The following is an 11,592-nucleotide window of genomic DNA, read 5'->3' on the forward strand; positions in this document are numbered from 1 at the left end:
CCATTTCAATTTTAGTAGGATCCACTGAGATTCCTTCTTGCTTTACAATATTCCCTAGGTAGGCAACTTGTCACACTCAAAACTCACACTTGGAGAATTTGGCATTCAACTTTTCATTTCTTTTATGGAAAGAACATCCCTGAGATGTTTTTCTTTCATATTCTGCCTCTGACTTGGAATAAACTAAAATATCATCAATAAATACGATCACAAAGTTATCTAGATGGTCCTTAAAAATTCTATTAATCAAGTCCATGAAGGCTGCTGGGGCATTCGTTAATCCAAAGGGCATCACAACGAATTCATAATGCCCATATCTTGTTCGGAAAGCAGTCTTGGGTATATCCGACTCCTTGATTCGTAGTTGATGATATCCAGATCATAAGTCTATTTTGGAGAATACTGAGGCTCCTTGTAATTGGTCAAATAGGTCATCAATGCGTGGGAGTGGATACTTATTCTTTATTGTCAACTTATTCAACTCCCAATAATTTATACATAAACGCATGGATTCATCCTTTTTCTTAACAAATAAAACAGGTGCTCCCCATGGAGACACGCTAGGGCGTATAAATCCCTTATCTAGCAATTCTTGTAACTGTATTTTGAGTTCTTTTAATTCCGCATGTGCCATTTTATATGGTGCTTTAGATATTGGTTCAGCTCCGGGAATTAGATCTATACAAAATTCTATTTCTCGATTCGGTGGTAAACCCGGTAGCTCTTTTGGAAATACATCTTCAAATTCTCTTATTACAGGAATGGCCTTAATTTCATTCTTTTGGTTTCGTAAATCTACTACGCTTGCTAAATATGACTAAGCTCCATGGTTGAGCAAATATTTAGTTTTTAAGGCTAAAATTATTCTTGGGACTGATTGTGTGTTAGAACTCTTAAACTTAAACTTGGTTCCTGTTGGAAAGGTGAATATGACCTCTTTATTATGGCAATCTATGCTTGCATAGTTTGCTGCTAACCAGTCCATACCTAGTATTATGTCGAAATCACTTATGTCTAGGATGATAAGGGTCACCCCTAGTTTATGTCCTGATACTGACAATTCACAGTTTTCTACTACCGAGTGGGCCAACATAGATACTCCGACAGGAGTAGCTACGGATAGAATGTAGCCTAAGGGCTTTGATGTTAATTGAGCATGTCGTGCAAATGTTGTAGAGATGAATGAATGACTAGAGCCCGAATCAAATAAAGTGAAGGCATAATACTCGAGGATGGGTAATGTACCTGTAACCACTGCATCTTGATCCTCTGCCTCTTGATGTGTAACAGCAAACACCCGTCCTTTCTGTTGTTGGGTAACCTTGTTACTAGTAGGCTGGGTGGTATGGGCAGTTGATACTTGGTTGATGGACTTTGGGCAAGCCCTTGTATAGTGACCCGTCTAGCCGCAGTTGAAACACTCCCCTATGTTCCATAGACATTGCCCCTAATGGTGTTTTCCACAATTTCTGCACTTAGGATATGTAAATGTTTGACTCTTCTGTGGTGACTGTACGCCCTGAGTGCTTTGGAAATTTTTGCTTGCCGTTGTGAGCGTTGGAAGCCCTGTTGGGTGAATTTCCTCTTTTCATTTGAAATGCATCCTCATTCAGAAGTTAAGGTTTTGGCAGCACGATTTACTTTCATGAGTAAGGCCGACTCGAGGGTAAGGGCATACTCTTTGTGTCGGAAGGCAGTAACAATGCCTCGAATGCCTTCTCTTAATCCCCAAATAAACCTTTCCACCTTCTTCTCTTCTTTGTCTACTAATCGAGGGACAAAGTGAGACAAGCGATCAAAATTTCGTTCATACTCTGCCACCGACATGTTCTCTTGACGAAGATTAAGAAATTCCACTTCCTTTTGACATCTCACTGTCAAAGGGAAATACTTGTTGTAAAAAGCCTGATTGAGTTGTTGCCATGAGACAGTACCTTTGATTGTTCTTTGTGTGGATTTCCACCAGAACTTTGCATCGCCCCTTAACATGAATGTGGCACAATTTACTTTCTATTCTTATGGGATGTTCATGTGGTGGAAACTAGTTCTATTTCTATCCAATTCAATATTATAGTTTGATGCACGGATGATTCGTCAAATATTGAAGGATGGAACGTCCTATATTCTCAAATCATTTTTTTTAACTCATACATATGTTTACTAAATTACTTGCTCGAAAATTCCACTTACCAGCGTATTTGGCGTAGCTATGGGCATCACTTAACAGGCCGAACCATCAAACACCACGACTCTTCTAATGCAATAGAGCCTATTTGGCCCAAACGCTCTGATACCAAAACTGTAACGACCGGATCCTTACACATTATGATCTGACCACTACGACATGTATACTTAGACTTTTCTATCATGAGACGAGTTCTGGTGAAAATTTCAAAGAACATATCTAAATTTTATTAATTAGATAGAAAAACTATATAAAAAGTTTATTTATCAAAACACCAGGATCCATAAAACATTAGCGTGGTGGTACAAAATGCATGTGCTTATAATAGTGAGTTTGATGGTTGGCCATTTGAGCGACATCCAATTCTGCCATCTACGTTGTGTCCTTACCTACAAAGTATGTAAAAATATAGGACGAGTACATAATATACCCAGTAAGTAGTTCTCACGTAGGGTAGCGACCAAATGTACAATCACAAGCAACATGTCATGAAAACATATGGTTGGGATCGAAAACGCATAATAACATGTGGTGATCGATTATGCTTCCAACATAAATCTCTCCGCTCTGATAGGAAGATGAGGACCTAAGCGAAAACTAACCCATCTCATGATTAGCGGGTCATGTAGTCAGTAGGGACAGAGTCGCATCCAACATTAACCATTAGCATAAACGTAATATTTGACTAGAGAGATGCAACCATACATACCCTGCTAGTCCCTACTGTAAACATAACGTAAGATTAGGCTTGAAGGGGTGCAACCATACATGCCCTGCCAGTCCTGGAAGCATAAATTTCTCCGCCCTGATAGGAAGACGAGGACTTAAGCGGAAACTAACCCCTATGATGATTAGCGGGTCATGCAGTCAGTAGGGCCATAGTCGCATCCAACATCAACCATTAACATAAACGTAATATTAGAGTGGAAGCATAACTTACACCTAATTAAAGCTTGATTTTAACGTAATCATGAACAAACATAATGCATGCGGTCCCTTGTAGAGAAACGTGTTATAAACATGTAATGCAATATAACAATTAACATAACCATGCAACATAATAAAGGTACACTGCCATAGAACACTTAAAGAGAGGGTGAGATAAACTACTTATTGTGATATAGTTATTCCTTATTATTCTTTATGATTTGATCAGTACAGCTTTCCCTTTTTAAATTATAAGGAAATTTAGGCAACACCTTACCCGAGCTTTTCTCTTTTAGCCTCACAGAACTTCCTCACTCACACTTACTCTTTCACACGATTCTTTGTTACTGAGATTTGTTTAAGAATCGGTTAAATCTTCGGCAAAGGGTTCTATCTATAGTAGTTTTCAGCTCTTCTCAGTGTGACAAATCATCCTACAAGTGGCTTTTTTAAAATTACTTAGGGTTTAAGAATTTCTCTCAATAAGACACCTAATCTTGGCTAACATTTGCCCTTACCTCATCATTCTTTGTTTGTATTCAATTTTAGGGTTTTTCTATGTATAATCTACAAGATCGTAGCCAAATTCAACGCATAATCCATGCTTCTATCCAAATCTCGCTCTCTTTGTTCTCAGAATCTCGCTCTCTCCGGCTTTCTCGCTGGTTTGGCTATTGCGACTCTCGCTCTCGCTCTCGCTCTCTCCTACTGTCTCGCTAAGAATCTCGCTCTCTTTACTCTCGCACTCTCCAATGTTCTCTCCAATCTCGCTAGTTTTCATGCGTGGTTGTCTTCACTGCTTGTGGACTCCACTTCCTCTTTTTAACTCTTTCAAATTTTAAGAGTATATGGGCAATTAATTCACTCAAATTCTTCCAATGAGTAGTGTCCAAACAAAAGTTATCTACTACCCGTTGTCTCTTGAATTAGCTAGCGTCCAACTTCCAATTAATCCTCCATGATTCTGCTCCCTTATTCATTATTTTTGGATAATGAATAAATTTCCAACTAATCCAATAAATTTCTAATTTCCAATTATTCATTTTTTTTTCCTTCTAAATTTCCATCCCTTTAAATAAAATTTCGTCTTGCTTAATATTTGACATTTAATTTCCTATATGCGTACAAATCTGGGTCATTACAGGGAAAGAAAAAGAAAAAGAAAAATAAAATAAAATAAAATAAAAGAATTGAATAAAATAAAATAAAAATAAATAAAATAGTAGATTTTATTTTATTTTATTTTATTCTTTTCTTAATCCACATTATTTCTTTAAAATCCCTCTCTTTCCAAAATGGAATTAATTTCTACTATCAATTTTCAACATAAATAATTTCCAACGTCAATAATTAAATTCCTGCAATTACCCTCAAAGTCCAAAATTCCAAAAATGCCCTCCAACTAATAACAATTACTTAAATTCCAAATAATAAAGTTGCTAAAATTACATTATTACTAAAAAATGTGTGGGGTGTTACAAGGAGCATCATATAGTTTAGGCTCTTGCGATGAGGAGCTTCTTCATTTAAACTTCAGAAGCTCTTATTTCATCATGGTTTTGATCATCCTCTTCATTTGTAGGATTCGTCAATATGATGAGTTTTGGTTTCACTATCAAGGAACCTTCTGTACTTATGTCAACAGAAAATTTCTTCTTCGTGCGTGAAGGGACACGACTGTGAATCTTTTCGTCGTTGTTTTCTTCATGGAATGACGTTGGCTTCAAGATTTTCATCCTTCCTTTACGTTGATCGTTTGTTGTCTAAAGACGATCAAAAGCAGATGTTGAAGGTTGATCTTTTTTTGATATGGATATACTTACTCTTTTGAAGACTGAAGTTCGAGCAGAAGTAGTCATTGGACATTGGTCTTCTTCTCCTACCATGGCCATACTCAATTTTTGAAAGACTGAAAATTGAGCACTTAAAGGCTTAATACGATCGAAGATAAAAGTTCTTTGCTTCATCTCTTATGAGTCGTTGACTTCATCAACGGTCATATGATTGTTGTCGACTTCCACTATGTTGATAGTGTGAAATGTAATAACTTCTGATATTTTCTTTGGATGATTATTGAGAAAGCTTATCGGGATAAATTCTGCCGAAGTTGTCGGCCGTCGGAATAGAGGGATGTCCTTGTCTTCTTTCTTAGCAGGCTTATGCTTCTGTGTCATCTTTTTGCCTTTATTTTTACGAGTTTTGTTCCTTCTTCTATAGCTTCGATAGGAACGCGACTATTTTTTAGTGGAGTTTGGTTGTCTTCTTTTTCGACGAGTCACAACCATCCACCCTTCGTTGTCATCTTCAACGAGCTCATCTTTCTTTTTAGAATTTGCTGTTTGAATCTCTTGCTGGAACCAAACAACTATAGGCTCGAAGGCTCTGAACTGGATAAGGCTTTATCTTTGAGCATAGAACACATACAGTGTTGGAACACTTGAAGTTGCCACTACTGTAGCGTGATTTGCCCGAGCTACTTGTAAGGATATAAATTAATCTTTCAACATATGGACAATGTGAATATGAATCATACAAGCTCACGTTGCCATAAACTTGATGACTACATTTTATAATATTTATCTTTATCTAACTCTAACGCATGACTTGTGAATGAAATGAATGATGTGCTATATGCGCTAAAGTGATCCGCGATAAAGACATTTTATGCAATACTACGTTCTAAGTGTATGCGTTGATAGTCATGTGCTCATAGTATGCGATGAAGTAATGCGTGTCACAAGTTCCTTTGCGTTGAAACCAAGTATAATTTCAACGCAAGTTTCTCAGAGTGATCTGAATTCGAACACAGGGATTGTTGTCGTTAATGCGATACTTATATGATACATGCGATCGGTTTTAATAATGAATGAAGAATTTTGGTTTGTACAGAAATGTAAATTGCGTTGAAGTAAAAATGCGATGATAAAATAAAAATGCGTTGTAAAGTAAAAAATGTGTTGATAAAGTAAATTCCTAAACTACTATGATACATGATACATGGTACAAGATACATGATACTTGGGTCGAGGACTGAATGTGAAGTTGTACAAAAGTATCGATGAATGTGATGGCAAGTCTTATGAATGAGGCAGAAAGAGGAAGAGTGAAAAGTAAAAACATCGCAAGTTTGACAATCATGTTAAGGACGCAACTAAGGTTCCGCTTTCCCTTGGCTTACACCTCTTGGTGATCGGCCACATTCCCATATGTCTATGCTGAAACAGAGATGAATGTAATGAACGCAAGGTTGTTTCCATATCTGGAAATACTTCTTGCTTTAGTTAACACATTCTTCCAACCTTCTCTCGACAGGTGGAATAATATCTTCACTTATGCTCTCACAGATGAAGATGTCGTCGAGCATGCTTTAGCTAAACTTAATTGATTCCTTGACACATATTTGACTCACTTATTTAATTATTGCTATTTACACCAGAGATTAAGAACACATCATGGAGAAAATGGATGATAAATGTATAGAAAGAGACAGAGAGATGATAACGATGATGATGACGACATTTAATTCTAAAATTAAGCGTTTGATACATGTTTGTGAATGAGGAATTAAAGAAGATGAATATAGAAAGATGAATTAGAAAATATAAATAAATACGAAAAGAGTGTCAACGTCTTGACACAGATCCCGATCGGAGACTTGTGCTCGCCGGCGTATGAATGTGGTAGAGAGGAAAGCTTCCCTCTCAAGCTTGCTTTCTCGGTAGAATTGATCTTTTGCACAGAGCTGCAGCTTCGGGAATCGGAAGAATTCTCTGCTCATAGACTCACCTCTCGGCCTTGTCTCGTCATTCTCCCGGATTTACTCTGTAAAGCCACTTCAGACCAACCTCTCTCTCAGTATCAGTATATGAATGTATATGTATATCATGTATGTCTTTCAACGAATTTAAGAAAGCTATTTATAGGCGAGACCTTGGCTCATTGAATTTGTGGTCCCTACTGTCTAATTATGGTAGTTCCTAAAATGGCGGAATGGAAAATTCCTTTTTGTTACGCAATCAATCCGTTAGAAATGCACAACTAAAAGTTGTACACTTGTCAGAATCGTCCGCAAATGCATAGCTCTTCACATCTTCGATCTATCGCCGCATGCGGTATTGTTTTTTATTACGCACGTGGTTGAAATGCATTGATCACTAAAGCTCTTGATCAATTGTCACATACGCCGTCATTGCGTTGATCATCTCTTCGTTCTTAATTGATGGGCGCATGTGACGTAGATGTGTTGTACATTTTATCTTCGAGCCATTAACGCATGTGATGACTTATTTCTTGCAAAACATAGACTGAAACATTCTATTCACCATCGCAATTGTGTTAGTGGGTGTGTTTATGACATTTCATAATTTTCTTATTTCTTAGCCAATTTGTATACTATCGACGCAACTTTCCTCTCTTTTAGTAGCAATATCTAAATAAAACAGCATAAATAACTTGTATTTCTACAAGTTATCACTATTTCATCCAAATCTAGCTCAATCTTCTTTCCACGAGCCAAGTTCATAATTCGTTCCTTCAACACGAAGCACCTTTCAACTGGGTGACTAATGACCCGATGATACTTGTAGTAGTTAGGATAATCTATTTTTCCTTATTGTTCTGGCCGTTTGCATTCCGACAGTTGAATAAGTTGTTTCTCTAGTAGTTGCTCCAACATGTTTGCCATATCAGAGTCAGGGAATGGATAAACCTTTTCTTTTCTTTCTTTAAGAGTTAGACGACGCTTCTCGCCCTTATTGTGCCTTCTTTCAAATTTTGTTTGTTTTCTTTTGGAGGAAAACTTCAGTGGGGTCACATGAACAACCATAGATGATTTTGTGGCATTATCCACGATCTTTTCAGTGCCCTTGGCTTCATTCTTGTATTTTCTCTTTTCAGGGACTAGGAAATCTTTAGTTCCCCTGTTGGCGATGCTTAACTCCATATCATGAGCGCGTGTTACCAGCTCCTCAAACGTATGAGGTTTTATCCCTTGTAGGATGTAGAGAAACTCCCAATGCATGCCTTGAGTGCACAAATTCACTGCAGATAATTCAGTGAGTCTATCTTTGTAATCAAGACTTAAAGCTATCCATCGATTGATGTGATCGATGATTGTCTCTCGCTTCCACTATTTGGTGTTTGTCAGCTCCATCATGCTAATAATGTGCCTTTCTAGTTGTTCAGGAACTCCATTTCTAGTTGTTCCCAACTATCAATCACTTATGGCTCCAAATCAATATATCAATCGAAAGCATTATCTTTCAAGATATGGACGAACTGCTTGACTAGTTGATCTCCTCTAGTTCCTGTATTTTCGCAGGTTTCAATGAAGTGTGCAACGTGTTGTTTTGGATTGCCCTTTCTATCGAACTGCTGGAACTTTGGAGGTTGATACCCAGTTGACATTCTCAGGTTTTCGATTCTCTTGGTGTATGGCTTAGAGTACATAAAGGAAGTTTGCAACAATCCTCCGTACTGAGCTCTTATGGAGTTTGTGATCATATCCTGGAGCTATTGAATCGGCAGGGAGGCAACAGAGGTGGATTGTGGTGGCTGACTTTCCTACAAGACAGATTTTCCTTTGTCATTGGCTTTTGTAGCTGGAGATTGACTTGACTCAGTAGTATCTCGAGTTTGTATCTGATTTCTTAAAATAGTAAATTCATGATCTCCCTCCTCTACAACCTTCATTGAGAGATTTATCTTTACCTTCATCTCTGCCATGGTCGACTCAGTCGTTACGTCGGTCATCATGACAGACACTACATCAAAATGTGATTCTTTTTCTGATAGATCAGTAGCAGAAGCATAGTTTTCAAACAAGGAATTTTCTTTGATGACAATCCCGCCTTTAGGAAATTTCATCAGTTGGTCCCAGATTTCCTCCGTGATGACAGAGCTTATATAAGTATTGCTTGCGACGGTAGCTTTGGATGCAACTTTCTTTGGTGTCATTTGTAGATTTGTTGACAGAGATGACGAGAGAGAGATGAGAGGTAGAGAGGTCCCACCGGGCATGCCAATTGTTTACACGAGATTTCAAGAGAAAATTATTTCGTGGAACTTGAATTTTGTATTTGTATTAATTTTGTGGAAAGTGAGTACAATCTCTGATTCATAATATTTTGATGCTTTCAAAATAAATTATAGTCTTTAAGCTTGTTGATCTTCTTGGATGATCGGCCTCTGGCTTGATGATCTTCTTTGATTATCGACTTTTGGGCTTGTTGAACTTCTTGAATGATCGACCTTTGGCTTGTTGATCTTCTTAAACGATCGGCCTTTGGGCTTGTTGATCTTATTGGATGATCGGCCTTTGGGCTTGATAATTTTCTTAAACGATCGGCCTTTGGGCTTGTTAATCTTCTTGGAGGATCGACCTTTGGGCTTGATGATCTTCTTGGACGGTCGACCTTTGGGCTTGTTGATTTTTTTGGATGATCGACCTTTGGGCTTGTTGATCTTGGATGATCGACCTTTGGGCTGGTCAATCTTATTGGATGATCGGCCTTCAGGCTTGTTGATCTTCTTGGAGGATTAGTATTCGTACGAGGCTTTGAGAGAAACTTGTTTCGTGGAGTTGAACTTGAGTTGGTGTTGATGTTGAGGTTGGTTTGATGCGATGTGGTTCGATCTCTAGTGCTTGATCCTCTGATTCTCTCTCGGTTGGGTGGATGTGCTTGACTTGAAAAAGAAAAGCACCAAACGTTCTTGAAGTAGAAGTCTTGGAATGGTGTTTGTGTCTTCGAGGGTCTTCTGTCTTCTAGGAGTGTAACTTCAAGACTCTTGGGAGTCTTTTGCTTGTATATGAATTCTCTCTGGGCTCTTTGAATGTAGAATTGCCTGTATCTTCAAAAGACTTCAGTCTTCAAAATGTTTGCATCTTCAAAGGACTTCAGTCTTCAGAATGCTTGTATCTTTGAAGGACTTCAGTCTTCAGGTGTGGTCAGCTTCGGGAGTCTAAGAGTCTTCTGATGGTAAAGAATTCTCTATGAGCTCTATGGAGTATAGAATTGCTGACCCCTCCAGATAAGAGAGCTTCTCTATTTATAAAGTTCACAGATGAGCTTGGGCTTGGTTGATCCATGGGCGCCTTTGAGCCCAATTAGTTGGACTTGGGCTTGGTTGGTCTATGGGTTTGGCATTTGAGCCTAATTAGTCGGATTTAGGCCTCATTTAACATTTGGGTTGAATTCAACCTATTTTTAGGCTTAGTTGGACTTTGACCCAAATAATAATATCAAATTGGGCCAAATTAATCTCATCTCGCTCAACAATGGGGGATGGATAGAGCATGATTAATTAATAAATCAATATCAATTAATTATTACCATTAATTTTAATTAATTATTATATATACATATATATATTATTTAGACATAAGAAATTTCAACCGATATATTTACCATTCATATTTTATGTTATCTTAACTAATTAATATAAAATTTTATTATTAATTGTTAATATTTTAGTTAATTTATATTTAATTAATTATTTTTAGTAATTAAATAAACCAATTTAAATACAAATAATTAATCAATATAACAACATATTAAATAGTTAAATTTAATTATAACTACATGTTCATTTGATTGAATAATTATTTAGTTTTGATATCTCTATACAAAAATGATACATATTTATTTATCTTATAGGCATCAAGGGCTCAATTGATAACGTTCCCGTTTTTTCTTTTTTGTTTCTCATTTTTTAAGAAACTAACCTGTTTGATAACTATTTCTGTTTTTTTTTGTTCCTACAATTTGAGAAACGTTTCTAAAAGTGGGGTCAAAGTTGAGAAATTAGAAAAAAAAAATAGTTTTTTCCGTTTCGTTTTTATTTTACTTAAAAGTTGTTTTTAATATGTATCTTTAGACTTGGCTAGTTGGTGAACCAGAATAAAATTTTCCTTTACCTTTCCTGGTCTTAGGATGTTAGACTTCTTATGTTTTATTTTATTTTACTTTTCTTTATTTCTTTATATTTTTTCTTGTCTTACATACCAAACGAATTAGAATTTTACCAAATATAAACGTTATTTACTAAAATATTCATTTAGATTCATTTTAATATTTTTACAACCACGACATTTACATAATAATATAATTGAGTTAGATTTGAATCTATATCACTTAAAATTTAAAACAAATGGCTCGAGCGAGAAATAATATTGTAAATCAGATTTTAGCAATATATAAATGATAGAAATAATCGTATTATTGTTATTAATCCATTATAACTCGGTTTATGAAGTGGACAAATTTTTCATTGAGAAACAATTATATTATTGTTATTAATCTTACATCGGGACTTATGTGTATTTGATAATATAAATATTTGATAATTATTTTTATATTTTAATGCATGCTTATTTTTATTTTATATAATTGAGTTATATTTAAACTATAAAATATTGAAAAAAAAAATGTAAGGGGAGAAAATACTGAAAACAAGAAACAATAAATAGTTATTAAATAAGT

The sequence above is a fragment of the Benincasa hispida genome, chromosome 12 (genome assembly GCF_027475165.1).
Source record: "Benincasa hispida cultivar pf3 chromosome 12, pf3_genome.v1.1, whole genome shotgun sequence".
Lineage (NCBI taxonomy): Eukaryota > Viridiplantae > Streptophyta > Magnoliopsida > Cucurbitales > Cucurbitaceae > Benincasa > Benincasa hispida.